The sequence below is a fragment of the Macrobrachium nipponense genome, chromosome 21, assembly GCF_015104395.2.
Source record: "Macrobrachium nipponense isolate FS-2020 chromosome 21, ASM1510439v2, whole genome shotgun sequence".
NCBI classification, from domain to species: domain Eukaryota; kingdom Metazoa; phylum Arthropoda; class Malacostraca; order Decapoda; family Palaemonidae; genus Macrobrachium; species Macrobrachium nipponense.
Window position 1 is genome coordinate 56,195,589 of NC_087212.1, and position 15,000 is coordinate 56,210,588.

Here is a 15,000-nt window from a genome sequence, read left to right on the forward strand (position 1 = left end):
CTCTTTTAGAATGATGTGATTTTTTACCATTTTCTTCAAGTAGAATTAACAGTCTTTAGCTCAGTCTAGATTCATGAAAGTCATTTCCATGTAGCTGTGAATCTCATGTGCCAATATTCCATATCATACAAAGAATATGAAACAAAGATGCACGAATTCAAAATCACACCTCAGGACTAAATTGAGAATTGAAGGTTGACCTTAACCTGTGGGACGAGTTGTGAGGAAGAGATGAGAGACGGAGAGAGAGATTGACCGAGAGAGAGAGGAGAGATGAGGGTTGGGCAGTGATTGGGAGAGAGAGCTGCTTACGCGGATCTCGGAATGCTTTTCTTTCGAACACAGAATCTGTAACATTCTCTACATCTCTGACAAATCTGTGATTTATCATATCCGAGAGGGAGATCCGTCACCATCTGACATGACAAATCCTTTGATAAATCTCTTTTATTACAAGTCGGATCTAGTTTATGATTTACTCCTTTTTCTTTTTCGTCCCAAGACATATTCATACTCCCTTGCTTGGAATTGAAATGAAACCGAAATATTACAGCGAGAAGTGATCTTTCATGAATCCCCAACTGCTGTTGATGATCTGCTGCTTTTCGAGATACTCCTCAGTAATGAGGATCAAATGATAAAAAGATGAAGATGAGAACACAGGCTACTAACTACGACCCACTTAAACCCTTTCATTTATCTGCTAATTAATCAATTTTCGGTAACAAGGCATTTCACGTACTGCTACATTTTCAATCAAATTTCATATTAACATAAATAAATTAAGCTACAAAGCAGTTATCCGAGCTTCATACCGGTAAATCTGTTGCGCATTCTGAACTTCACCTCATGCAGGATGGAGTAAAAAGCCACCCGCCAGCTTGAGCTGTGGGTTGATAGTTAGAACTCAAGGGATGAAGAAAAATAAAACCGTACTTTGAAAGAGGGAGAGAGTGGGTCAGTCCTGCTTGCTTCTTTGATTGCCTTTTATGTTGTATGATATATATAATATATATATATATATATATATATATATATATATATATATATATATATATATTATATATATATATATGCTCCCCAGGTAGGTGGCATGTACGTACGCTGCACATAAGGAACTGAATGAATCGGTAAGGCAACTGCAATCATGAATAAGCAACAGAGAGGTAATTCCCTACGAATGGAAATACGTCCTTTAGAAACGCTACGCTTTAATGGAAAAGTACTTAAGGTGCCTGTCCTTAATTAGCTGTGTTGGATTTCTGGGAGAGAGAGAGAGAGAGAGAGAGAGAGAGAGAGAGAGAGAGAGAGAATCAAACTGCAGTAATTACGTCCTAACAAATAGTGCAACTAGGATTAATCGAGTTTAATCTGCGACCTTGGCCAGGCCACGGGAGAGGAAACTGACGTCAAAGCGAGGCAATATATAAAAAAAGAAGTGTTGCAGAAATCACCCCACTCTCACTCTCCCCCCCCCCCCCCTCCCCCATTTTACAGTCGCATTTCGGCAATAATCGAGTCTGAAGTTGAACAAATATTATATTAAAAGTAAAACATTTTCCTTGTCATTTAGAAGAGAAACTAAAAGTGAAAATGTAACTAACATAGAACCAGATACGAACCATCTATTTTCTATTAAACCAACCTTATCTGTCAACTTTATGAACTGACAAAAAACTCACTGCTCCCAACAATGAAAACCATTACCAGAGAAACAAATAACGCAACCACATCAAAGGCCAACCTCCATCCCTGTGCGATGCGAGCGCACTTACTTGATTAGCATCATCGCAATCGACTTAACCGGAAGCAATACGCGATTCCTAGAGTCAACACGACACTGTTTAGTCACTGGGGAGGTAGGGAAAGTTTTTCATAAAGATGAATAATGCAACGAGGGGAAGATGTCAAATGGAGTTCTTGGGAGATTCAACAACCAACGAGAGGACGTTGCAGGAGAGCGACTTTAATGTACCTAAGGACATTGATTAACTCTCTAAACAGATATGCAGAGCAAGGATGTAAAGAGATTGGCTTAGGAATATAAGAAATAGCTCCAATTTTTCGGAATGGGACTTTAAAGTAAAATATTAATCGTAAAGACATGAGCGATCGATAATGAAGTCATGAAATGGAGGTAAAGTCAAAAACTTTAAACTACATTTCTTTTAAAGTTTTCTTACAGCGCTCGTTAAAGAATTGGGCTTCTAGACGTTTCAGTGAACGTGACATACAATGGGTCTAGGGCTAAACATACATGAAACGCAAAATTTGTTGCAGCTCAAAACTCTTCCTTTAAGTTTCATTCTGCCTTATGGTGACAGGTGACCGACGCCCCGTCCAAAACCTTCGGCTGCGATATGGCCTCAACGGTCAGTTTTTCAGTTGGTATCAGTGACACTGTATGATCTCTTCTATTCCCTGTTATCTGTTGCTTTGCATATTCTGCTCTACTCCTTTATCATTATCTTCTCTTTTTTTTATTTTTCGTGTCGGTTACCACACTGTGGAAGATTTCAGGTCAATACAGCCTAGTCCATGCATAGATTGTTCATTTCACAAATATGTAAACAAACTGTATATCATAACAATGCACGCGTGCATGCCTGTTATGAAATGCGTGTAGGGTGCCGTAAGCCAGCGGCAGTGCATTTAGTTCTCATAAGGTCAAGGCCTGACACAGCAGTGGACCAAGCAAAAATGGGTACGTGCATAAACAACCTTATCTCTAACCCGACGAGCACCAAAAGGCTCTACCTTTCTGGCGCTACACCCATCGGATGGGGTAAAAAGGTGTGTATGCTCGTAAAAAAATTCAAACTTAACATGAAACTACACATGAAAACTACAAAAAGTTAATGCTTTATGAACGGGAAGAAGAAAAATTCTTAAAAACACGCAAGGACAGTAATTCACAAAAGAGAATTAAAAGATAAACGAGAAAAAAAATCAGTATTTGCAACCATGCACAGCACAAAGCCTTGACTACAAAGTACAATGTTAAGATAAAAACAGGGATGGAAAAAACGTTTGTTATATACAAGGGAGAGCCAGTTACGAGAAGCTGTATGCATGGAGGCAAAATATGGGAGGAAATACATTCGACGAAGCAAAGTGAAGGAAAAGCAATTAACGTGGTTTCGCCCCAAAAATGAAAAGAAAGAAAACAGCTTGCGAGTAATGGGTACTGCTACGCAAAAGGAGTCAAGGGGAAGAAGGAGGACGACGTTTACTGGAAATAAATAAGCGAAAGGAATGACGGGCAAGCACATAAATCTTCGACTTCAAAGCCATATATATTTGGATAACGTCACAGAGAAGCTACAGTGTATTTCGCAGAATATGCGAACATTCTGCATTCCTCTCCTTACATTCAACTTGACTAGTATCAAAATATGGATGACTATTCTAACCATAGTTAACATTGTACTGCTCTAATTTACAAACGTAACAAAGACTGGGTTTGCGTGACCAGACAAGAATGGTCAAGTGGCTTGTTTAAAAGAAAGGAAAGAATGTTAGTTACGCATGGAGCAGCGGCAGCGATTTACTCCTGGCTTCTGCTTATTGCTCATTCTTCAGTGACAACGTAGTACCTGGAAAGCCCTAACGTATCCACCACAAAAACTCTTCACATAAATTTAATCTTTATGCACATATAACCCTAAATAAACTTTCAAGAATTAGCATTAGTTTACACATTCCCTGATAACCATAATGGTATGAAAAATGGAATAAACAGCGAGAGCACTTGAGTGACCGATAGCATAAATACAAACATAAATAAGCACACTATGCAGTATAACTACAGGAAGACAAATGTGTCAAGATCCTTAAACACGAGCCCTGGACTGTAAAGCTGCAGTTTTCATAGGGCAAGTCGCAAGTAAAACAATGAATAGAATACACCAAAACCTATTTTTTTCCCTGAATGTCAAACAAAGCACTTAGTTACAAAATAACAGTGTTGATTCTAAAAATAGTTCATTGCAGTTGAATAACACCCGTTTTCATGTTAAAACGAAAACAACGTGAAGAGTACAAAGGCAGATTCAAACGTCCATTTAATGGTAATGAAGAGAGAGGCTTAGTCCTAGAACTCCATCATATGCCATTGGCGCTTCCTCGCCCTCAGGTTTCCCTTGAATAATAAATGGATTGTGACCGAGACCACCGCCCCGTAACCTTTATCTATTCCACCTACGTGTCTGGACTGAATCCCTGGGATATAACGCTATACGTATAATAATATTCCTGCAAAGATCCAAGGAAAATGGGAGACGCTGGGTCTATTTTTAAAGACTTGTTCATACGTAAACAATTTATTTATTTATTTATTTTTACTTGTCCCACATTTCTATCCATGGAATGCTAAAAATAAATCATAAATTACCATTTTATTTTTCTTAATCAACTGATAATATTACAGCAACATGATAAGTTCTTTATGCATCGTGGTCTGACACCGGTTTGTGTAGCAACAATAACGGACTACCATAACTGCATTCCTTAGTAAAAGCATCAAAACTTAGCTATTCACGAACTGAAAGATTCCACAGAAAACTCATCATCACGGGGGACTATCTACAATCTTAAATGTAACGCCTTATCGTCAAATGACACTCCCTATTACTCCAAGTGCAGAGATGAGAGCTCTCTCATAGAATATCTGAAGGCCCTGAACTCTCTCGATCTGGGGCATAAAATCTTTAATATCAAGCAGACAAGTTGATATTCTGCCAAGTTCTGCAAACAGTGCAAAATTCAAATAATACAAAAATATAACCCTCAAAATGACTGAATTGTTATGACCAAAGGGCAATGCCTTGCTTGCTTTGCCATCAAAGAGGTCATGATTTGTCTTCACATTAGGCTTACATTTTGAAAACGGAGGTACCAAAACCCATAGTGATTGATTGATTGATCATGGAATTTAGGATTTGTGCAACAAACGGCGAAAGGGACGAGAACTGCCTTTTAAGCAAGTTAAAAACTTAAGGGAAACTCTTGCTGGTTACCAATGAGTTCTAAATCCTATTTCATCTGACCTACCGTCGCAAAAGGTGCAATTCTAGACTTGAGCATTGAGTACAATTTCCAAAGACAGAAATACCAAGGCACTCAACTCAATTTTCAAGATTCATGTCTTTATTGAAACAAAAATCTTGCCTATTCTAAAAGATAAAAAAAAGAAAATAAATCCCAAACTAAAGATTAGAGAACTTACATACCGGGAAACTACACGGTTATGTTAAGAGGCTGAACACCTTGGGGACACATTCCTTACTGTTATTACATCATAGTTTCTGTGCCATAAAGTTAGGACATGGGTGCCTAAATTTCCTGTGTAGGCCACAAAAAGGTTTCAAGACAGTAGTATGCACTAAAATTGTATGTTTCAGTTACTTCGCTATCTCATAATTTCATACAACAACGTGCACGCAGAGGGTATCCTTATATGTTAGTACCATGCATAGGTACAACACAAGACAAGATCAAACAAAAACATGAAATCCTCTAAAAATATAAATTCACTTTAACCTTATATATGTTACGAATCATCTCAATTCTCAAGCAAGATGTATCAAACGTTACTGCAGCTTTCTCCGAAGGTAACCAGTACCATCTCATTCCCAGTAGTCCTGAGGGGTATCTGTATCTAAAGTAATCTCCGAAAACAGTTCCATCAACTGCAGATTAACCCCAAAGTGTTTTTAGGCCTTATGATTTCGGTGTGCCCCTTACCCAGTGGGGGAAAGACGAAATTGAAAGATTGTAGTGGTTTATAAATTCCTGAGTCAAATATCCACTGTATATTATGCTGTTAATGTTGCTCTGTAACCCAACGTATGGATTCACTGTACATTATAAACATACCATTAATTCGGTCATATCTATACGCTCTCATTACGGCATTCTAAAGAGGGCGAGCGCGCATGAGACCATATTATTGTCTGAAATAATTTACAACAATTTTTCACTTCAGGAACAATAGTACCTGATCAAATATTGTGCGTCAGCACCTCAAATTTACGAAACCTTTAAAAAAAAAGGGGGGGGGGGGAGGCTGATTATGATTAGATAACATGCAACTGGAATCAATGGGTAAATACAACTATTTCTACAGATACATAATACATGAGAGCCATTTCACTGACATAAATAGGTAGTTAACTAATCAACTAATATTAAGTAAAAATTGTGCGTTCTAAAAATAGCACACGTCCATTCTGTCATAAATACATTCAAGTAAAATATTCCTCTACCACACTGGAACAGCTTAGCGAAAAAAATACTTCATCAGCTTATTTAGTCATGGGAATGGGAACCGGAATTTATTAATTCAACGACTCAAAATGACTTTCCCTACCTTATTCTACTTTGAATGGACATCGATATATTGAAAAAGTACATTTCTGCAAAGTCTTTCGTGAAACGGCTTAAACTCGGGTAAATAACTTATTTACCTGGGTTTAACTTATTTCTCTATGCATGAGAGCGAAGAAGGTTAAACATACCTAGATCATCGATGTTTATCTTTGGAAAGCATATTTTTGATAGACAATCGGAATGTCAACCGTGTAATATTCATAAGAATTATTCAACCGAATTTCGTACTTGACAATTATGAAGAAAGGCAATATGTAGTAGAAGATTTGTTTTCTCCATATCTGTCATTGATCAGTATTTCAATATAAATTTCCATGTTTCTGAATTAGTTCAAGATGTGGCGACCCACTGAACAGAAGCTCATGACTCAGCACTTAAGATCATTGTGCGTGTGTGTGAGGAGTGTGTGTGTGTGTGTGTAGTGTTTGGGCTGTGTGTGTGTGTGGTGAAGGGGGGGGAGGGGGGGGGGGGGGGGGGGGGGGGGGGAGGGGGGGGGGGGGGGGGGGGGGGGGGGGGGGGGGGGGGGGGGGGTTGGGGGGGGGGGGGGGGGGGGGGGGGGGGGGGGGGGGGGGGGGGGGGGGGGGGTGTTATCATCGTTGCTAAAATGTTGACGTTAAGAATGCGACCATGCTGACAGGTCAGTTGAAATCAAAGTAAGTCACATCCTCAGCTTGTATGATAAAAACGTAATCTCTTGAATCTTTTGCCTGGCAACGTTATGATTCCATCCCTCTGTCCTGCCTGCCAGACACTGACCGAAGTTCGAACTTCGGTTCGGACAGTGTCTGGCAGAAATCCGAAGCCCCGCACGGCCGCACCACGAACACGGGAAATGCCATTAAAAGTCCGCAGTGATTGCTTCTGACGTCACCAGCACACCTTTACTTTTCCTGTTGTTATCTAGATGCACCCTTAACGCCTTCTGGAGGTGCCCCGTATAATTGGATAGAGACGTGGTGATATAAAACCAAAATGCTTACCTCGCGCTACTCAAAAAAACATAGATGACGCTGTCACAAATAACAAACACATATTCATAAACAATAAACACAAATCGCACCATCAAAAAAAACACGTCTCGCGATGAGTCACGCGGCCGGCACATGGCTAGAAGAAAGCGCCGTTCCTTAAGTCGTTAGAAACAGCTGGAAAGCGAAGGGACACGATTGGATGGAAGGGAGTGGGTTTTCCCGGGGTACCGTGACGAGCAGTTGTCTCGTTTGTAAACAAGCCGGCGTCGATTTTTTCGGTATATTACTCATAGTCTGAACATTGAGCTTGGTCCATTTCGTAAACCTTCTTATAGGGTATACATACTAAAACGTATTTTCGAATAGCTCTGTTGTGTATGTGTATGTCTGAATGCAGGATACTTTAGGGACAGTTGGAAAATTGCTGAACCTCGACGACAATATGTGACATTTGACATCTATTGTCATTTTATGTTTTAAATACCGATCTTATCCTTCATTTTTTATTTCGCGAAGGGAATTCTTAAACTTTACAGAAAGTCATTTTAATTAATTAAATAAATTACGTTAACGATAGTTTCCTGTCGACTCCAGGTAATGAAGGAAGGAGAAATTCACTTGATTAAATGGATTTACGTACATGGGTTTGAGTTTAAGTTTTCCCCGTCGACGTTATGTAACGAGTGAACGAAATTATTTGTATAAAGAAACCAGAAAAATCTTAAACTCCAAGAATAAAAAGCACAAATACACATACGTACGCACAAGCATACGCCGACGCTACATCAACATATTACTTCTGAAAATAAGACGCACCGTTCAACAATCACTTGTAGTCCATAGACCAGGGGTTCCCGACTTGGGGTACATGTACCCCCAATGGTACATTTGTACTCTTCAGAGGGTACATTGGATCTGAGAGGATAGCCAGTACCGCACAATACATGATGTAACCTACATTAAGATTCCACAATGTCGTGGCTTTTTATTTCCTATTTCCTTATTACCATCAATATTAATTCTTATATACTACACTCTACACAAACAGATTTCATGGTAAAATTATATCGCAATATCAATTTTATTGTTTTTCTTTTTCCTCCTCAATTTTAGGGGTACACTGGAAATTTTAAAAAATGCCTAAGGCTTCCCAAAGAACAAAAAGGTTGGGAACTCCTGCCGTAGACAATCTGAGTTACTTCTTGAGCTTGTACATTACACGTGGCTTCCTTTCCTGCTTCACCTAATTTGTGACTCACCTTTTCTCCTCCCACACTCATAATTCACTGCTCCCTCTTCTTGGTCTTTATTCACACTCATAGTTTTGATCTTGCTCACATTAACTCTTAAATATCTCCATTGCAGACACCTTTAAGTTCTGTTCTCTAGTTCTACAGTTTTTTCTTTTTTCGACTATCACCAGACAATATAGTACCATCTGCAAATATCACCAATTGAAGCTCTATGCACATTAAATGTTCTTATACCACATCATCGCTCCTATATTTACCGTCCTTTCCCACTTCTAGCATCGCTTCATCTGGAAAGATAATGAATAGCCATGGAGACCTTAGTCTTGGACTCATTTTCACAATAAAACATTAGACGCCCCCCTCCCCCCTTCCCCCAATTTACTGTAAAATACAGTTCTCTTTCATTTTAAAACTTTTGACTACTCTCAGAAACTCGTCTTCTACACCATATTCCCCAAATACCCTCGACCTTGCCTCATCGATCTATCGATTTTATTATACGCTTTGCTAGTTGCATGAATGTTACAAACAACTTTCGCGTACACACACACACACACACACACACACACACACACACACACACACATATATATATATATATATATATATATATATAAATATATTATATATATATATATATATATATAAATATATATATGGAGTATATATATAAAATCTATATCTATATATACTATATATGTATGCATACAGTATATACGTACGTGTATAAGCATGACTTATAAATGTTATATGTTGAATGTTATCATGTAAAGATCACTCCAAAGACGAATTACTAATCACCTCAGAGCATTTCGACAGCGATTTGAGCGAGAGCTAAAAGGAAAGGACTCGAACCTAATTCCAATTAGACCTAGCATCCTCAAGAGTCTTCGGGGAAACATTTGAAAAGTTTAATGTCACGGGAGACAATTCCACGAGTCACATAAACATTCTAAAATGTCTCTGGCATTTTCCTCGGATTCCATCGCGGAGATTTAAATGTCATCAGGGACAACAAAAGAATTTAGAAGCCCCGGATGTTGTATAACTCAACCCGATTCCCAGGAAAAGGCTCTTTTTAAGATTTTGGGAGCATTTCTTTGAAAGCGCGTGTTTGTGCTTCTGTGAGTGTTAACACGGTAGCTCCTAACATCAAATATTTGCACTAATGCGTCTGTTACTAATAACAGCAATATAAGCTGAAGAATTCATTAAAATCAGTTTACGTAAGACTGGGAATTAGGGTGCATTTACTGCACACACCATTTTTCCTGATCATATCTGTTAAATCCCTAAATGTGAACGGGATAAAAGGATCTCCAACCATTAATCTATAGTTTTTTTTTGTAAATCACCTTGGAGCTCTGACCACCGTATCTAGAATAAATAAAATGTGATAGTTAATTATAAACTGCTCTGAAAGAGAAAAATAATTTTGTAAAAAGTTTACTTGAAGTGGAAAAGAACTAAATATTTAATGGCAGAGTGGTCACAGCAAAATACAAGCAAATAATAAAGGACAAGGATTACATACACACACATAAACATATATTATATATATATGTATATATATATATATAATATATATATATAATATAATAATATATATATATATAGATATATATATATATATATATATATATATATATATATATATATATACATATATAATATATATATATATATATATATATATATATATATATATATATATATATATATATATATATATATGTGTGTGTGTGTGTGTGTGTGTAATGAAGCCTCATGTAAACGAAATGGTCATTGTAAGGAGAGATATACTATATCCAAGACAAGATGAAGACTATGATTACAGTGAACAAGCGTGAAGATTGCAGATGAAACTACCAAAATGACTGAATCTCCCCCTTACTATGATAATAACAGTCCCTTAAAAATTCATCCACGTTCTGGAGACCTTCGATAGAAATGCTATTTTATTCCTTAAGGCATTTCATTATTAAACTATTGAGCGTATGCGACTCTCCTGTTTAACCCCAGGTGCATTAAAACGCAACCCAGTTTATTGCACAAACTCATGAAACAATCCATTTAGAAGATTTTGTTGGACCGAGGCTTTTTTTCTTATGGGTAGAGGGAGAAGTGCTTTGGAAATTTAATTCGTCTAGCATGACCTAAATATGTCGTCAAATTGAATCTCTACCTGCTGAATTATCTGGGTTATTCAAGCTTAAATTCTGCATGCAAATATAAGATAAATCGACAATTTAATTTATAAACAAAATTCTTTTGATCTGTTATTATTATTACTATTGTTATTACGGCGACAATGATCATGCTGGCAATCATAGTAAATGTGAATAAATCGTTTACATAAGAAGTATCACTCTGCAACGCCAGTGAGTAAACTTTATCGGAGAAGAGTACTACTAACGAAAGGCCTCTCCGGCACGGCAAGCAACACCTTGCTCCCCCTAGATCATCGTTATTTTTAATTGGGATGGACCGGGAGCATATATCTGCTCCAATTACTTTAATGTGGTCTCGATAATTGGGTATTCATAATGGCCATTTCACATTTCATTTATAATTAATGGGAAAAAACTCAATTCATTTGACTTCAAGTAAATAAATGTAATCCCTTTTACATTTTTACATTGGAATTTTCTCTCCGTCTTTGTTTGTGTAAGGAAGAGTTCCAAGCGTTCTTGTCAACGGTATTTGATATTCATGACTGGAAATGCACCTTTATGTACGTAGCGATGGCGAATTAAGTAAGAAAACTGGAAAGGACAAATTCATATGAAGGCACATTATTAGAATTTCATATGGTGCATTCGAGAAATTCCCCTAAAAGAACAGATAAAATAATAATTTTATCTCTTGTATGACGTGGGATATGTTTGTTTTAGGTCCAGAGCGCTGGGGCTACTCGCCATACAAACGACCGCCCTTGACCTATTTCCGCTTTTTACTGAGTCACCCCCTTTCCCATCCGGTAATCACGTTCAGTATTTACTTTGATTCTTTCTGACGAACGAAATGAAAACGGGATGTAATTACAGTGCATCTTATAATTCATCACCGTGTCCGATTTCGTTCCAGATTTATCTGCCTGTAATTTAAGATACTCCTTCAGCGGAGATTGATTTCATTGGAAAGAAAGGGACCGTTTTATTGCAGATACACTGACAACAGGAAAACTAAGATGTTTCATTAGTGAAACTTAAAATTTTACCTCGTTCAAAACAAAAGAACAATAATAAAATTAACAACACTGTGATAGTATTACAGTTATATTAGTAACGAAAACATCATGAAATCATAAACATTAAACAACATAAGACAACAAGAAAAACTGGAAAAACAATTCATTAAGCAACACCGAACCTAGTTTTCGCCAGTTCTAAGAACCATTGTGAACGGAAAACATGAGGGTCACGTCAAATAAAAATCAGGATTTAACTATGACAAAAAAAATTATTTTTTTGTTCTTCTGTCTTTTTAATTTTAATGTTTTCTATATTGATAACTTTTCTTCTCCACTAGAAGAGTGAGTGAGTTCGTAGCTCCATCGGCTTTCATACCCCCCAACCCCTACCAGTACCTATACCACCTTTGAACATACCCTGCCCCTTCTTCCCTGCTTCCCTCACCCCTCAAGACTTGGAGTAAAAGGGCGAAAGGTGTAAGACCCAAAGACCTCAAACTCATGGTTGGATCAATAGTGGAAAGGAGAGAGAGAGAGAGAGAGAGAGAGAGAGAGAGAGAGAGAGAGAGAGAGAGAGAAAGAATATTATACAGAGAAGTATGAAACACAATAAGAAATAAAAAAAGAACATTCCATTATGAGAAGCCAACGGTAGGTCTAGAAGAATATCCAAGGCTCAAAGGTAAACAAATGTACATCATTTAAATACTGGATGCATGACAACATATATATCCAGTGAGAGTGAGGGAAAGGAAGGAGCATTTTCATAAGTAAAATACTAATATAATTTGACACCTGATATTTTACTCAAAAAACAAAAACGAGAGAGAGAGAGAGAGAGAGAGAATTTCGCTCAAAACAAACGGGAAAAACTGTACAAATACACAAAAACAAATAAAACATTCCCCAGGCAAGCAGTTCGGCTACTAACAAGTACAAAGGCTCGGGGCAAACTTCCCGTTTCCGCGAACTGGACAGTTTCTAACGACGAATGTCAGCCGTTATATTTTTCACGCCGATATCAAAAGGGGAAAATATATATATTCTAAAGTTTCCCTTTAAAGCCAAGACAGCACCCCAAGCTGTACGCTGCAAGAGAAAAGGGAAAAAACCAATTCAGAAGCTTCCTCTTTTTCCTACGGAACCATCCGTACGTTTATTGGTTTTTAAGTTACTGTTCTTTTTCGTTCTTCGTCAGAAAGAGATAAGTAAACACTGAACAACATACAAATATTTTTTCCTTAGTTATTATGATATTTACAGGAAGGCATCGCCATAACATATTTTCCACCTTTACTCTTTGTGACAACGAATCTGCAACTGGCGCTGGGTTTAATAGTTTCGTGAAAAATTTGGAGGTGTCGCGAAAAGTTATTGCTCTGAAGGGAATGGTGTACGGATCTCCCGAGCGTGTGATGGTGCCGGAATCCACGCTTTCAAAATCAGTGGCTTCTGAGGTTTAATATTTTGTAAATCTTTCCCAACAATCGTGGTAAAAATCACAAACCATCTCTCGACATTAGGGCCACGTTGCCTCAAGGAACTCTGATGATTCTGGATATATTGGCTCCAAAGCTATTTCACTTTTGAGTTCTTCGATACTACACACACACGTGTAATTATTATATATATATATATTATATCATATATTTATATATATATATATATATAGGGTATATATATATATATATATAATATATATATATATGTTATATATATATATATATATTATATATATTATATAATATACAATATATAATATATATATATATATATATATATATATATATAAAATAGATATATGTATGTATATATATATATAATATATATATATATATATATATATATATATATTATGCCTTGATTTTAACATGTAACCACCCCAGCAACCAACAGCCCTCTCTTCCCCCCTACCCCACTCTTTTCTTTCTCACTACATGTGGGTCACAAGGGAAACTGAACAAAAGCATAAACACGGAGCTAAGAATAGGAGCAATTACGTATATTCATTCGCACATGCATACAAATGTTTTCACATGACAGAGGCAAGCGAGGGACGTAGTTACTTATGAAAGCACAATGACAAAGAACGTGTCGGGAATAACTGAGCAATTTCGCTAGGTCATCATTTTTCGAAAGATTCGTGATTGTGCTTTGTCTTGCAACATGGGGTTGTGACTTTTTAATGCGAGTCAAGCGGTCGCCAGACCACGTACAAAGAGCGGGTATTTTCCTTTACATATACTAAATGGCCTTGTTTCTCTATATCTGATTTGCTTATGAGCTTATATTTGTACTCATGTATGGATACTATATTTAGTGCATGTCTGTGTAATGCAGGCAAGGATAAAGAGCAGATTCTCAGGAATTTTGTTGGAATGGGGTTGCTAGACCCGTTCTCCTTTACAGTGGTTTGGCTAACTACACCTGACTAACATACAAGTATCATTGCAACAGTCAAATTCCAAGAGCAACTGTGTAAAGTAAGAAAACGTACGTAATGCATTAATACCTGGATAATTTTCTTGGTCCTGCACTAGAACCACGAGTACTTTGGCTTTACACACACACGTATACACACACACACACACACGCACACACACAACACACACACACACACACACACACACATATATATATATATATTATATATATATATATATATATATATATATATATATATCGATATATCGAGTAAAAGGAAGGACATTGGCCACAGTCCTTGCCTTCTAGTATAGAGTCACAGGTTTGGTTCCAGTGCGACTCGATTTATATATATATATATTATACTATATATATATATATATATATATATATATATATATATATATATATATATATAAATTATATATATGACGAAAGTTCAGTTCATTTCAGTATGGCTGTACGTTCCCCCAGATGGCGCGGCAGCATCAGAGGCAGTAGCAGTGGCAGTGGCCGAGGCGAAAATCGTCGTGTCCCGAACTTGAGATTCGCTGGTGACACCATTCTGAAGAAGTTGTGGAGTGGACACTCTAGGCGTGGGAAGGAGTGGGCGGATGGGTGGACGGGTAGGCGGAATGGAACTTGGAGAGTGCTACAAGAGACGGGGAAAGAAGGGAGCAGGTGGAGATTGAGGGGGTGGGCGTACAAAAGTCATGTACGCCTGATTTGTTTTCCACAAACTTTCTGTTCGTTGGGACAAGTGGGAGAG

General features: G+C 37.5%; 1 protein-coding gene and 1 long non-coding RNA gene across 2 annotated transcripts in view; one reads left to right on the forward strand and one right to left on the reverse strand.

The window, feature by feature from the left end:
* Window positions 1–15,000, forward strand: part of LOC135198043 (uncharacterized) — a 211,517-nt gene that overhangs the window by 72,551 nt on the left and 123,966 nt on the right. The window lies entirely within an intron of this gene.
* Window positions 1–15,000, reverse strand: part of LOC135198044 (uncharacterized) — a 226,658-nt gene that overhangs the window by 19,840 nt on the left and 191,818 nt on the right. The gene's annotated exons all lie outside the window — the stretch shown is intronic.